Source organism: Lissotriton helveticus, chromosome 8 (assembly GCF_964261635.1).
Source record: "Lissotriton helveticus chromosome 8, aLisHel1.1, whole genome shotgun sequence".
NCBI classification, from domain to species: Eukaryota; Metazoa; Chordata; class Amphibia; order Caudata; family Salamandridae; genus Lissotriton; species Lissotriton helveticus.
The window spans coordinates 691,071,253-691,086,672 of record NC_136069.1 but is presented as its reverse complement, the minus strand read 5'-3'; positions in this window follow the sequence as shown (position 1 = coordinate 691,086,672).

The window sequence follows — 15,420 nt, the reverse complement described above, 5'->3', positions numbered from 1 at the left end:
TAGCCAGTCTACACCTTTCTCTTTCCATGTCTTGGCAATACGGATTTTCAGGGTCTGATTATGTCTCTCTATGAGACCGGCTGCTTCAGGATGGCGCACACAATGGAACTTCCACTGGTACCCTAACAAGAGGGAAACATGTTTCATTAACTCGGATGAGAATGGCTGGCCGTTATCAGAATACACGACCCTAGGGAGTCCATAACGGGGGAAGAATTCACGAACCAACTGCTTGGCAGTGGTCGCTGCTGTGTAATCTGGAACTGGATATGCTTCTGTCCACCTGGACAAAGCGCATACAACTACAAGGACATACTTGAAACCTCGACATCGCTCCATCTGAATATAATCCATCTGGAGGACTTCGAAAGGGTGGTCAGGGGGTTGGAATCCACCTTGTTCCACCGGGACACTTTTACCTGGATTGAATTGACAACATATCATACAAGTACGGACTTTCTGCTTGGCTGCAGCTCGTAAGTGCTTGTTAAACCAAAGGTTCTGAATACTGTCTAACATGGCTTTTTCTCCTAGGTGTGCTGGACTATGTGTGGTATTGATAATGACTTGGACCATAGAGTCGGGGAGAAACCATGTGGCTTTTCCCTTCGTCAGCCATCCCTGATCTGTCTGGACCCCTCCTTGTTCGGACCATTTCTTGATTTCTTCAGGAGTAGCATGTAACTGTATGTCTATGACATCTTGTGTAGGGTCCTTAACTGTCATACAAGTAGTCTGTTCTGGAGTGAGTGTCTGTGTCTTGTTAACTGGAATGTCTGGTGTCTGAGCTGTAAGCTTGGCTGTTCGGTCTGCTAGATCGTTACCTTGGGAAATGATGTCAGTAACTTTCGTATGTGCCTTGCACTTCATGATAGCGATAGCTGTCGGCAAATGTATTGCATCTAACAGAGCTTGAATGAGGAGACCATGCTGAATCTTGGTTCCATGAGAAGTCATGAAACCTCTCTCCTGCCAGAGCACTCCGAAGTCGTGTACAACTCCGAATGCGTAACGTGAATCTGTATATATGTTTACTTTCAGGTTCTTGGCACGTATGCAGGCTTGGGTCAGAGCAACTAGCTCTGCTGCTTGAGCAGACAGGGTGTCAATACGGTGTGTTTCAATAACTTCAGTGTCAGTAGTCACTGCATACGCGGCTACTAGTTCTCCTGTACTAGTTCTCATACATGAACCATCCACATAAAGTGTCAGGTCGGGATCAGGTAATGCAATGTCTGTCAGGTCTTGTCTTGGCTTAGTCATAGTGTTAATGACTTCCACACAGTCATGTGTGGCAGGATTTGAAGTAACTGACGGTAACAGAGTAGCAGGATTTAGGACGTTGCAGCGTCTGATTTCTATGTGTGGCTAGAACAGTGTCAGTTCATAACCTGTTAAACGTGCAATGGTCAAATGCTGAGTCTGTGTTCGGTTTAAAAGAACTTCCACGGAGTGTGGAACTTGTACTGTCAGGGAGTGTCCTAATACTATGGAATCACTCTGTCTGATTGCTAGAGCTGTGGCTGCAACTGACTTGAGGCACGCAGGCAAAGCCTGGGCTACTGGATCTAATGTGCTCGAAAAATAAGCACAGGGCTTGTACTGTCCTGCTTGATCTTGTGTGAGAACAGATAATGCAGTACCATCACGTTCTGTGACAAAAAGTGTAAAAGGCTTACTGTAGTTCGGTGTAGCTAGAACAGGTGCTTGGCATAAGGCTTTCTTTAATTCATTAAAACTAAGTGTATGTTCAGATGTCCAAGGGAGGACAGTCGATACGACTGCCTCCTGTGTCGTTAACTGTATCAGTGGCTTTGCTAGAAATGCATACTGTGGAATCCATTGTCTGCAATAAGAAGTAAGGCCAATAAAAGCACGTACCTCCTTCTGTGTCTTGGGCTGTGGAAGATTCGCTATTAACTGGATACGGTCTGGTGTCAACTGCCTACCCCACTTGGACAGTAAGTGGCCTAAGTAGATCACTTGCTGGACACAGAACTGGAGCTTCGAAGGGGACACCTTGTGCCCCATCTCGGCTAGGAAATACAGAACTGTAAGTGACGCTCGCTCGCAGTCACGTTCAGAACGGGCTGTGATCAGTAGATCATCTACATACTGGAGCAGGGCAGTGTCAGTTGGCATGTGAATATTGTCTAGTTGTCTTTTAAGTGCTTGACTGTAAATGCTAGGACTTTCTGTGAAACCTTGAGGAGCTCGTGTGAATTTATAGCTCCTTCCATTTAAACAAAAACCGAAAAGGTATTGGCTATCTGGATGAATCGGAACACTGAAAAATGCATTCTTGAGGTCTATCACAGTGAAAAATGTAGCTTCAGAATCAATAGCTGTCAATAGAGATGAAATATCTGGGACTACTGGATACTGGGGTATGATACATTTATTAAGTTCTCGAAGGTCAATCACTAATCGATATACTGGAGGTGCATTTGGATCAGTACGTTTCATGACTGGAATGATAGGAGAATTACATACATTGGAGTCAGTTTCTACGACCACTCCTTGAGCAATGAGCTCGTCAATAATTTTGGATAAGGCTGCTACAGCCTCAGGTGGCAATCTGTACTGTCTGATTCGTGGCAAGACTATACCTTGCTTGAGAGTCACACGATGGGGTGTGATTTGCATAAAACCTACATCTGTTGGACCTTGCGCACATAAATGCTGTGGAACATTGGACAATCTTGGATCAAAATCACGTAATACATAGTGACCTTTAAAGTCACGTAAAAACAATCGTATTCCTTCTGGGGAGCAGCAAATAACTGCACCTAATTCTTTCAATGTTTTAATGCCTAACAAATTTTCTGGACATGACTTTGTAAGTAACAAATCAGTAGTTCGGGACAATGGACCAACTTCTAGAGTAACTGGCTTTGAAATCTCGTTAACAATAGGCTTTCCTGAAAATCCAAGGGAAACATTTCTAGAGCCTGAGAGCGGAGCCCCTGGAACCTCGTCATGACTGATAGTAGTCCTACTTGCCCCTGTATCAATCAAAAACTTTCTGTCTTTCCCTAATACTTGACTGTGTACATAGGGACCCTCTTGATCTACAGGTATCTCGATGAGAGGCAAGCCTACCTCCCTCTCTAGGCTGTTTCATGAATACGGTTGATACTCTGGATACTCTGTCTGGGCATACTGGTACATCTGCTGTGTAACATGCTGTGTTGCAGCAATAGGCTGCGGTGCTGGAACTGTCTGTTGTGCATTCTGGGGTGGCTGAGAAGTCTGTGAAACTTGTTCTTGTCTAGGCGGACGTGGTCTTTCTTTAGTCTTACCAGTAGCTATGTTGTGTTTCAGAACTGCACACTCGTTTATAAAATGACCTGGCTGTTTACAATAATTGCATGTCCCTTTAACGGGAGCTGCAGGATGACTGACTTGATTCGGACCCCTCTTCTGACTGTCTTGTGGAACGGATTGTGCAACTAGTACTTTCATTTTCGTGTCTTTCATACGTCTCCTTTCGTGTTCTTGCTCTTCCCTGATTCTATTCTGGTGATACTGGAGCATCTGTAACATCTGTGACGGGGTACTAGCTTGCCAGGTACTTTCGACTTTCAAAACTCGATTTTTAACTTGTGGGCTTGAATTCTCGACTAGTTTAGTAACAAAAAGATGAGGGTATGACTCGCTACCTGTCTTCAAACCACTGTTAATAATAAAACATTTTTCAAATCTAGAATAAAAATCACTAGTATCTTCATCCTGTTTCTGTTTGCATGTTGAGATTGCATCCCAATCTTCCTTTTTCGTGGCCAATAACCTTGGCAAAACTTGTATCAATAACTCGGGCAATTCTTTACATTTGTCCCCAAGACCGGTACCTGGTACTCGTATTTTATCTTCAGCTTCTAGAGCTGTCCAATCAATCTTTTTCTCTCCCACCTCCCATTCTTTTTCCTTGAGTTTTTCATATACCCCTGCGGGCAACAGGACCTTTAACATTTTAATGATATCTGGATACGTGTATTCTCCCATACGGAGCATGTCTTTTAATTCTCGATGGAACCCTGCTGGATCTTTGTCGTGACAGGGAATTAATTTCTTCATCTCTAAGAGTTCCATCTTTGTGATAGGGGTGTAAACAAATACTCGTTGCATTTCACCACCCGTTGTCCTAACTGGGTGTACTTCTCGTAACGGATGCTGTCTATCTATGTAAAAGGGTTTACTTTCTGGAGGTGAGACGTGAACAAAATGCGGATTCAGAAACGTTCTATATTTGTGGCGTTGTTCTAGAATGACACTAATTAAATCTGTACCTAAACCTTTCCATTTATACTGGAGTAACTCGTTCAGAACATCATGTAACGGACCTGGATCAGAATGTTGTCCCTCATACAATGTAATGAGGTGCTGGATCATGTACATACCCACCAATCGCTGCTCGGCTGGGGGCAGTTTCAGAAACATTTGTGCCACTATTTCGTCTGGAAAAGTGGTAGAATCAGTAATCCATCGGACTGCTGATCGGACTAGTTCTTGTTCATGCATGGTACTAAGTTCACTATAACCGATTCGTGATTTCAGAATATGATCGGTAGCTTGAAATACTTGTTCTAGAGAATCTTGTTCTGGTGCTGGAAGATGAAAGACTTTCTTGTGTTCTAGGCGTGAATGTCGGTCTGGAAATCTAGATTTACCTACATACGCTATTCTGGCGGTATTCTCGTCTTCTACTTCTTCAGTATCAGAGTTATCTTCTTTCTCGCTTACTTGTGCTGTTTTACGATTTTCGTGTAACCTTATTATTTCCTTACGAATTTTCTTGTACATACTTTCTATACTACTGAGTGTCTTGTGTCTACCCTCGGCTATATGATCACTCCACCTTGTCAGAACTTTCATTTCGATCGGATCTTTATCTGGATAATCTTGTTCCCTTATTAAACAATTGATTAGAAACCTTAATAGCATGAGCTGAGTCTCGGCTTTCCTTAGAGACATGATTTCGCCAATACTTTCTGGATCATCCCCTGTACGGATGAAACGATATATTCTGTCTAGATCTTCTTTCATATTCGGTAGGGTGTCCAAATACTCGGTCACCCGTCTTACGCGCAATGAATATATAACCATATTATCATCGCCTGGGACTGGATCATAACGGCATTCAGTAAGAGCTCGCTTGATATCTGCAACGGACTGATGTTTGGGCGTACGCTGTAACGCACGTTCATGTAACTCGACTAACGTTACACGTTTGTGTGGCGGCGGGGTACCAGGAGGACCTCCTCCCGCGGCCCCTAAACTGGAATCGTCGACTGATACTCTTCGTGCTGGCAGAGTGACCGATGTAGCGGGAACTTGTACTACGGGCTGGACCGGGGGTACCGTAACAGGTGCCGTAACAGGTGCCCCGGTGGCTGGAGGAACAGGAATTACATTATTTACTGGAGCTGGCGGAGCAGGATTCGCATATTCTGGGACTGTGTCGTCCAAATAGGACGAGAGAAAAATATCAGCTGCGGTCGGTTTGTGACGAAGCTTAATCGGAACTAATGGCGGCGGAAAATCACATGGTGCTTCCGGGGTTGCTTTTGGCAAGCCCTCGGCAAGAAGAGGATACATACCCTTAATGAGGGCATTTCTCTGTCTGTCTGACTGTTCGACTTTAACTCGTTCACCTACTTCGATTAGTTCTCTTTCTTGGGCTCTTTCTGAGGATTCTCTACTTAATTCAGACTTTCTGATTTCTTTTTCTGTTCTTTTATGAGATTCTTTGCGCCATAACTCGATGGCATCTCTCTGAGACTGTCTGGCTTTCTTTTTCCATAATGCTTCTTCTACTCGCATGATGCACTCAGCATCCCACGTACCTGATACGGGCCATCTATACTTTTCCTCTAATTCCTTGGTGTACTCCACCCATAAATCTAGATATAATATGGCACTTATGCCATGCTTTTGATACATAAAATGACCTGGACTGTCCCTAGGCGGGACAGGAACTGCTTCCTCGAGCAGACCTTTTCTAGTTTTTAACTGACGTAACTTTGAGAACAGAGGCATAACTAGGCTGGAGTCTGGACACAATACAATACACGATAAACACAATAATAACTTAAGAAAACAAATCACTCATACCACGACATTGAAAACACATGGAATAAACGTTTGAAATGACAGTTCGGACAGAATATTACCTGAAATACTGAGAACAGAATACATGAATTTCTCGAGAACAGAACTTACTAGAATGACTAGATGCACTGCTAAAACAGTACGAAACTTACCGGTCCCATAAAGAGACACGTCAGGACCCGCATCCACCTAAGTGGACACTTCGTGTTGGATCTGTGTACCCAAACCCACGGACCAGAGACAAATCAATTGACCCTGTCTAGATACTACCCCAGCAACGGTACTCACCGGGCAGCAAGAACGGAAGGCCTCGGACTGGACTGGACTGCTATGACGACGGACGGACGAACTTCGGACTTCAGTTACAGGTGGGCCTCCGGATACCTCGGACCTTGGACTCTCGGCTTGGGCTCTGGTCGGGACTCGCCGCGTTCCTCCACCGCCTCGTCTGGACGCTGGACCGCAACCTCCGTCTCCTCCGTGGGCCTGAGGGATACTTGAAGCAGAAATATCTGCACGTGCACGGTATGGTTCCGTCACGGCTGCAGAGGATCAGGGGGCCTGCGTGGCTTCTCCGGCGCGTGGGAAAGGGCAAGTCCCTATTCGGGCGCCATTATGTGGTAAATAAATAAATATTACCGGATCTATTTTTGACTATAATCAATAAACGGGTAGCTCAATAAATAAGAGTCAAGATACGAGGTAGCTAGAGTTGACAGGCTTTAATCAGGCATAAAAGGACAGGAACAGGACAGCCTGCTTAGGAAAGGGATGGCAGGGCACGACGGGGGCCCGACAGCTGCCGGGCAGGATCTGGGAATGATGCGCATAAGGGGTAACTTTTAATAACAGTACATTAGTATATATAGTTAAACAAAATACATTGCATTCAATACAGTAGGCGTAGCAGTAGGCGGAGTTTGTAGCAGTCGCGGAAGATACGGGTGAAATGAGGTAACAAGAAGGCGTGTACAGGGCATATACATAGACATGTGATGTAAACGTAACAGAATATGTCATAAACGGGGCGGAAACATGGAGGGGGCTACCTGAGCAGCTGGGACCTCTAACCTAGTGGTGCGCGCAAACTGACAATGACGTGTTACTAGGGAGAACTGGGGGGCTATGACTTCTGCGCTAGAAGAGGAGACTAAAGTCTGGAGTGTCAGAGCGACATGTACCCAGGCATATCTAGTATCTGGTGTTTAGAGTACATGTTGATAGAATCCAAGAGTTATCAGGGCAAAGGCTAACAGACACTAAGACTGGTGCATACATAATCCTACATGTATTGCGTGTGTGAGGAATATTTCTATGAATATTAATACAGCATTTCTCTTACATGGAGACATAAAGGCTAGACCATGACGGAAACTATTGATGCGATTCAGTAGCTTAGGAATGCAGAGAAGGAGGGCTGGACTGATAACTAGAAACATAACATACTCTTGGCAGACTGGGAGGCAGAGCCAGGCCGAGCCGGGCACTGCGAGGCATGAAAGTAAGCTAAGGGTCAGGGATACAGGTGGGGGCTGTATCGCTCCTTGGAGAGGGTTCAGGAAACAGGAGCTGAATCTGAGTCCGGGCCCTTTTGAGGCCAAAAAACGGGGATAATTCAATGAATTAACGTGCACACTGTAAAACGTGGCAACGTAGCTTTACATAGGCCTGATATTCGTTGTATTCACGAAAACTGGAAACTGGCATACTAGAGATGGACACAACTGTAATTGCGTCTTTTAATCGATCATAGGGGATACATGCATATCGATCATGCACATATGGCATAACATGGGGAACACGTAGGCACATATAACATGGCAAAATTTACTTTTCCACAAACTGCCGATCCATCTCAGATATTAGAGCCAAATGGACTTTTGAGAGGGGTGAATATAAAAGCAACACTTATTATATACCGATTGGTGTCAGGATCTGGTATGAAATGGCGGACATGGTGGTCATTGTTTGCCAAGAAAGCGACCACCTCCCACTCACACTGGAATTGAAGGGGTCCCAAATCAAACAAACAACATGCCCTGAGAAAATAAAATCTAATTCAACAGTCTTGACAAACGTAATGTTTGATGGATTGATATATCCAACACTGAGAATGTTCTGAAAGAGATAAATAGAACTGTAAATGTAGCTTTGACTACACTCGAGGACCAGGACTGTACATCCTTTTAGGTCTTGGTTGTTCAAAAAGAGTTATTTTCAAGTTTGGAAAACAACTTTGTGAAAGATGCCAAGAATCTTAATATCTCCTCTAAAAAGCATGAATAGTTTAATCACGTATGAAGAGAAGACAACATGGATCTTGAGAAACCCTAAAAAAGCACTGTAAGGTCTGACATCATTACGTGCATAAAAAAATATGCTACAGTGATCAAATCCAGAAAGTTCCAGTGGGAAGCCCAGCTATGGGAGGGTTTGCTGGAAGCAAAAAAAGGAAAGGGCGGCATAGGGTTTTAGCATATGGTCACACTTGATGGACGTGGGCATCACACTTGCACAGAATTCTATATTTCCCCTGGGAAATGGGTCAGGAATTTTACAGCTCTTTATGCACATTTAAATCTTGCAGAGTCCAAAAATAGCCCATGATCCCTTTTGTCATTAAGGACGTAGAAAGACAGCTAGTGGTAATCACATTAAAAGAAACCCTCAATACGATCCGATTCCAAAAAGCGAGGTAAACTCTTGGCCTTGACAGGATCCCTTCTGACCTATTCCATACTGAATTATTTGTTTGGGGACCTTACATAAGCAACCTGTCCAATGCCAGAGCTGCCGGAGCCCAAATCCCTAACTCATGGAAAGAGGCTGAAATCATACCTTATATAGGTTGAAAGCTTTATTCGATATGCAAAGATATCTTACAAGCATAACATACATTAAAAAACAACATTTAGAAAAAGTACAAGTATGTCATACAATTTAAAATAGTAACATTTTTGGGAGCTCCCTAAGATAAATTAGCTAAAAAAGGATTAAATCGATATAGACAATCTATTGCAACGAATCAACCAAAGTCGTTTTAAAAATTTTGAGACACCACAGATTATAAGCGGAGAGGTATCAGTCAATATAATTCGGAGTGCCACCAAATGCATACGTGTTCCCAGGCGTTTAAAGAGGGGTTTCAACCAGTATCTCCTTGGGTGGATATAGTCTGGGCACTCAATCCTTTTTTAGCTAATTTATCTTAGGGAGCTCCCTAAAATTTTACTATTTTAAATTGTATGACATACTTGTACTTTTTCTAAATGTTGTTTTTTAATGTATGTTATGCTTGTAAGATATCTTTGCATATCGAATAAAGCTTTCAACCTGAAATCATACCAATCTTTAAAAAGTTAAATATCAGCCGATATGTTATGTTATGTTATGTTATGTTAATTGAATCTTGTATAGCGCACGACTACTCATAGAGTGTCCCGGCGCTTTATTGTAACTGAAATCACAACATAACAGGGAAAAACAAAACAGAGAAGATAAACAGAAAAACCTAACTAAAAAGTGCGACAGCTGCCTACAGGGTAAAAAGCCAAGTTTTCAGGCCCTTCCTGAACACCAACAAATTAGAGGTACTACGCAGTGGCACTGGCAAGGTGTTCCACAACTGCGGAGCCAGCAGACTAAAAGACCGGCCTCCAATGCGTGCCCTTTTTATCCGAGGGACCATGGCAAGGCACAGAGATCCAGATCTTAGAGACCTTGCCGGATGGTAGAAGGAAAGCCTTCTCTGAAGGTATTTAGCTCCAGAAGCGTGTAAAGCCTTGTGAGCCAAGGTCAACGCCTTGAACATTATCCGCTTCCGGATCGGGAAGTCAAAAGTAAAAGTCAAAATATATTAGATTTTCCACTCAAAGTTGGCAAGAAACAAATTACAAACTGTACACAGATTTCACTTTATCTATAATGGAAGTGGATAAAGGTGACAGCAAAATAATGATCGGGCATGTTAGAATTCTTTTTTTTAGCTAATTAGCTAGATATGCCTTATTGACAACATCCAGAATATCTGTAGCAAGTAATTCCGGGAAAAAAACATTGGAGTGGATATCATTCAAGAATGTGCTTTTGCACATCCAGGTGGGGTTTAAAGCTAAGATAAGCACGTATAACCAGGTCCTAAGGTTCCTGACCATAAAGTGGAAATATGTTGATATAGATCGGAGCTCCCTCTTTGTTGCATTTGTGGATCTGCAAGCTACTTTTGACCTTGTCCCAAGGGTAAAACTTTGGAAGGCCTTGGTTAAAATAGGGATCCCCACTGGTCTACTGTCTTTGATCCAGTAGCTATACACAGACAACTTTGCTAGAGTCAGGTGGGGACCGGCTGGTTAAACCAGAAAGGAAATGTCTATTAGAAGAGATGATGCGTAATCAAGAGAGAGAGGTAGGACCAGAAAGCTAGTCCATGTCCCCGGTTAATATATGATTAAATCAAAAAGAGACTAGCTCAAGTTACTTTAGGGGAGGGGGAAGACTCTGATATGTTTTGTCACGGAGTGTGAACACCCAGCAGGTGTGTTCAAAAAGCCCTCACCCACCAACCTAGTTGGTGGCATGCTTCACCAGAATATCATCTATATACCTGCGCCAACTCAGGATGTGGTTGATGTAGGGGTTGGTGTCTGTAGTTATGTGGCACTCTTCAAAGTGGTGGACGTATAGTCCCGCCACGCTTGGAGCGAAGACACTGCCCATCGATGTCCCGTTGGTCTGTAAGTAGAGAGTGCCGTCGTACTCAAAGAAGTTTTCTTTGAGTGCCAAGGTTGCGCATGACAGTATAAAGGCTCTTGGCGTGTGGTGTTCCCAGTTAGCAGCCATAAGGATGTCATGGAGTACTTGGAGAGTGGCATCTTGTGGGAGGCTGGTGTAGAGGCTCTCCACGTCTAGACCCACCAGCAGTTGTGTGGTAGGGTTGAATTCCTTGTTGTTGAGGACTTGTAAGAGATGCTTGGTGTCCTTGATGTATGTCGGGGTCGACTGTACCAGGGGGTTTAAGAAAAAGTCGCAGTAGCGTGACAGTGGTTCCAATAGGGAGTTGATCCCTGATACTATGGGTCTTCCAGGAGGGGGAGTGACCCCCTTGTGAACTTTAGGCACAGTATAGAAATATGGGGTTCTGGTGTTCTGTGGGCATAGGTAATCTGCTTCACGTTCAGCCGTTTTAACATCACTTCCTTAACTATCTTCACCGCACACTCAGTAAAATACCAGCTCCGCTGTAGTCAGGCGTTGAAGCACACCCGGGGCACGCTAGGTGCCACTGGGTGGGCCCGATGATGAAGCATGCCACCAACTAGGTTGGTGGGTGAGGGCTTTTTGAACACACCTGCTGGGTGTTCACACTCCGTGACAAAACATATCAGAGTCTTCCCCCTCCCCTAAAGTAACTTGAGCTAGTCTCTTTTTGATTTAATCATATATTAGAAGAGATGTTCATCAGGGCTGCATCCTGCACACACACTTTTCTTGTTATTAATCATTGTCTGTATTACTTACCTCCTGGACTGCGAGAATGATTCCCCTAAAATGGCTGGATTTATTATGTGCAGATGACACACTTTCCCCCTGAAAAAGTGTGAGTGACTTTTGTGCACTTTTGGAAAGTTCAGTCTCTTTTGCAAAGATAATGGCTTGGAAATAAATGGTAATAAAACCAAATATAAGGTTTCAGTCCTTGGAAAAAAACTAGAGGAAAGGTGGTCCTAGAAGACACCATATTGGAAAGGGCCTTTGAATTTGACTATTTAGGGATGAGACTCAACCACTCCCATTAGATGAACCGCACTGATTGAGAAAACGTATTGATCATAAAGCATAGAGCTGGGAGTATTATTAGGTTTCATATCCTATTTCACTGGTCCTGGAAATGTACAGAGCGCAAGCTTGCAGGGCAGCTTTGTATGGGGAGGAATTGTGGGGCTTTTCGAAGCTTGCCTCACTTGCTAGAAGTCAAAACTCCTTTAGTAAATCTTTGTTGAGACTTCCCACCAGTGCCTCACTACTTCACTAAGGTTCGATCTAAACTAAAACCACTTTCACATATAGCAAGTTTAAAACATATTTTATAGTGGATTAGTATGTGGACAACAGAGGAATTGGCAACCTACAAAGATTGTCCTAGGGGGATATTAGCCAACCACTTGTCACTTGCCTCTTGGGATTGCCACTTGGGATAGCCAGGGAATTGTCGCACACAATCCCATGGCTATCCCACATAAAAGCCTAGTTGACTAGGATAGGACTCAGTGAATACTGGTCGCTTCCAACCACAATAACAGAATGCACCAGAGAAACTGTAAAATCATGTTATTGGAACACTGTTTCAAGAGCTAGAATATCTGCTGTATCTTCAGGCACTCTCACATACTCTTACTTGTCTTTTCAGTGTGCTCCCCAATTTGAAGAATTCATGGATTATGTTAATCTCCCATCCACAAGAGCCTTTACATTAAATTCAGGTTGAGGATTTTGTCCATAGAGGTCCTCATTTACGAGGCCCCAGCTGTACTTTTGCACCGCTGGAGCATCACTTTTTTGATCCTCCAGTAGCGCAACGTGCTACAGCATATTTACAAGGCCACACTTTGAGTGGCTTTCATGGCCTTGTAAATATGTGGCCCTTTCACACAGATCACTGCGTGAAAAGGGCATTCCATGGGTGTTGCTGTGGGTGTTCCCATGCAACACCCATGGAATCTGAGGCTTTCCTAGATAAAAGAGGAATCGTAAACCTGGGGATGCATCAGATTCCAAGGGCACCCAAGGGGTGGCATTAGGGAGGCGCAACGAGGAAAAATATTCTTATTTCTCCACGTATTTTCCTCTTTCTATGCATGCTGCATTCTGTAGCACACATAGTAAAAAATAAACACCTCTTGTGATTGTTTTTATGCAGGAAGGTGTCCCTTCCTGTACAATAAACAATCACCCCTACAACGCGGGCATCCTTGCAACATGGTGCTAGGGTGCCTGCGTTGGTGCATGGCAGCCCATTGTGCGCTAGCGCAGGGGAAAAGGGCAGGAACGTGCCGTATCTCATGGATATGGCACATTCCTGCCCTTTCCAGTTGACACAAGGCAGCGCAGCAAGATTCCTTGCGACACTGCTCTGCCCCAAAAGCGAGTAAATGTGGCCCGTAATTGTTTTTACCTGTCCATGGAACAAAAGCCATAATCTTAATAACCTATGCGCTATGGGCTGTCATGCTGTTCAGAACAAAGAGCACTTTTTTTTATTTTTTATTGCGTCTATGTAAAGCAGCGTGCTCACTGGATTGTCCCCCTTTGCTGGCTTTTGGGGCTAGAAGACTGACACAATGCCCTGTGAATTTATAAAAACAGACACCTGGAGTAGCATTATAAATTCAATATCTAACTAATTGCGGTCAATTTGGCTTATAAGATCAAAGGCTTGTTGTGCAAAAATTAAAAGCACAAGTGGTCTGTTTTAATGTGTTTTTAATGCACTGTGTACTTTAAAAACAGTATTCTTCTGGACAGCATAGCGTAGCCTTTTTTGAGTTAATCTCTAGGACTCTTCTTGAGGTTTTTATTTATCTGGTAATTGTTTTAGCAATGAAGTTCAATAAACTGTATTCCTTTTTTTAAAAATAAATGTATTAGAGATCTAAATTGTTTAGATTTGTCTAGTACTGTGGTGAACTTTAAGGACCTTATGAACTTTTTAAAGTTGAAAGTTTTTATACTTTTTTACTGTGTACTTTTATGGTTCTGTGAAATGAAATAAGTTGATTCATTGATTTTTTTATATATTTATATATATAAATTACCTACTGGCGATAGCCATTAGGTATATATAGTTAGGATTTTTCCTATGGGATTTTTGAAAATTCTATGTCAAATAACTTTGGCGTTTGAGGACAGAATTGGCTGAAATTTTCAGGAAAATGGAACATTTTGTTTCTGAGCAGCCCCTGAAAATTTGGGGGGGTTTCGTCAAGGGGGGTTGGACTCACTTTTAGCTCGAATGGCTGAATGGATTTACATGAAACTTGGCAAAATTGTAGATATGGTTTGCCCGACGTGCCTTTGCTATGTCTCAATATATGTGCTCCAGTGGATTTTGAGAAATTAACGTTTAAAAAAATATATATATCTGTGACAGCGCTCCGGTTAGCGCCCCGGTTCGCGTACCTGACGCGAAACGGAACTTCGCGAAGCGAAGCTGATTGGCTCTCCGGTGTCTGTCAACATTCTAAACAGTCCGGAGCGGCCGCCATCTTGTCTCTCGGTAGGATCGAGAGACAAGATGTGGTGAAAAACGAAGGGGGAAATGAAGGAAAGGGGGCAAGGTAGATCCCTCCTGACCCCCTAGGATTGATGAGGGGGATATTAAAGTGCCCCGCGGGGCAAAAAATGAATAAAAATATTTTTTTGTGATTTTACGCCGTAGAGGCGCGTCCTGGTACGCGAACCGGGCAGCTCACCGGGCAGCTAACCGGGCAGCTAACCGGCAGCGTAGCTGTCAACATTGTAAACAGTCCGGAGCGGCCGCCATCTTGTCTCTCGGTAGGTTCGAGAGACAAGATGTGGTGAAAAAAGAAGGGGGAAATGAAGGAAAGGGGGCAAGGTAAACCCCTCCTGACCCCCTAGGATTGATGAGGGGGATATTAAAGTCCCCCGCGGGGCAAAAAAAATAAAAAAATGGTTGCGATTTTTCGCGGTAGAGGCGCTTCCCGGTACGCGAACCGGGCAGCTAACCGGCAGCGTAACGGGAGTCCGCCATCTTGTATTTTTGGAGCGTCCGGTTCGCGTACCGGGTAGCGTCCCGGAAAGCGTAACAAGGGGAAAACCAAGAGAAACAGTAAACAAAAAAATTAAGGGAATAGATTTCCAGCAAACTTGGCAAAATTGTAGGGACTGTTTGTTTGATGTGCCTTTGCAAGGCCTCAAGATATGTGCACGTGTGGATTTTGTCTAATTAAGGTTAAAGAAAATATATATCTGTAAGCGTGCTCCGGCACGCTTACGTTACGGGTTTTGTTTGCGCTGCAGAGCCGATACGTCACGGTTATGCAACGCGTCATGAGGCGTCTCACGTGGCTACGTGATACGTCACGTAATAAAGAATATATTTTACAGCTATAGATATTAGCTTTTAAAAAACCAATGAAATTCACTGAAAAAACCATAGGTTATAGACCATATATAGTTAGGAATTTGCATTTACAAAACCTTGAAAATTCACTGAAAAAACCATAGGTTAGAGACCATATATAGTTAGCTGGACATTTTATTGACATAAAACCAATGAAATTCCATATATAG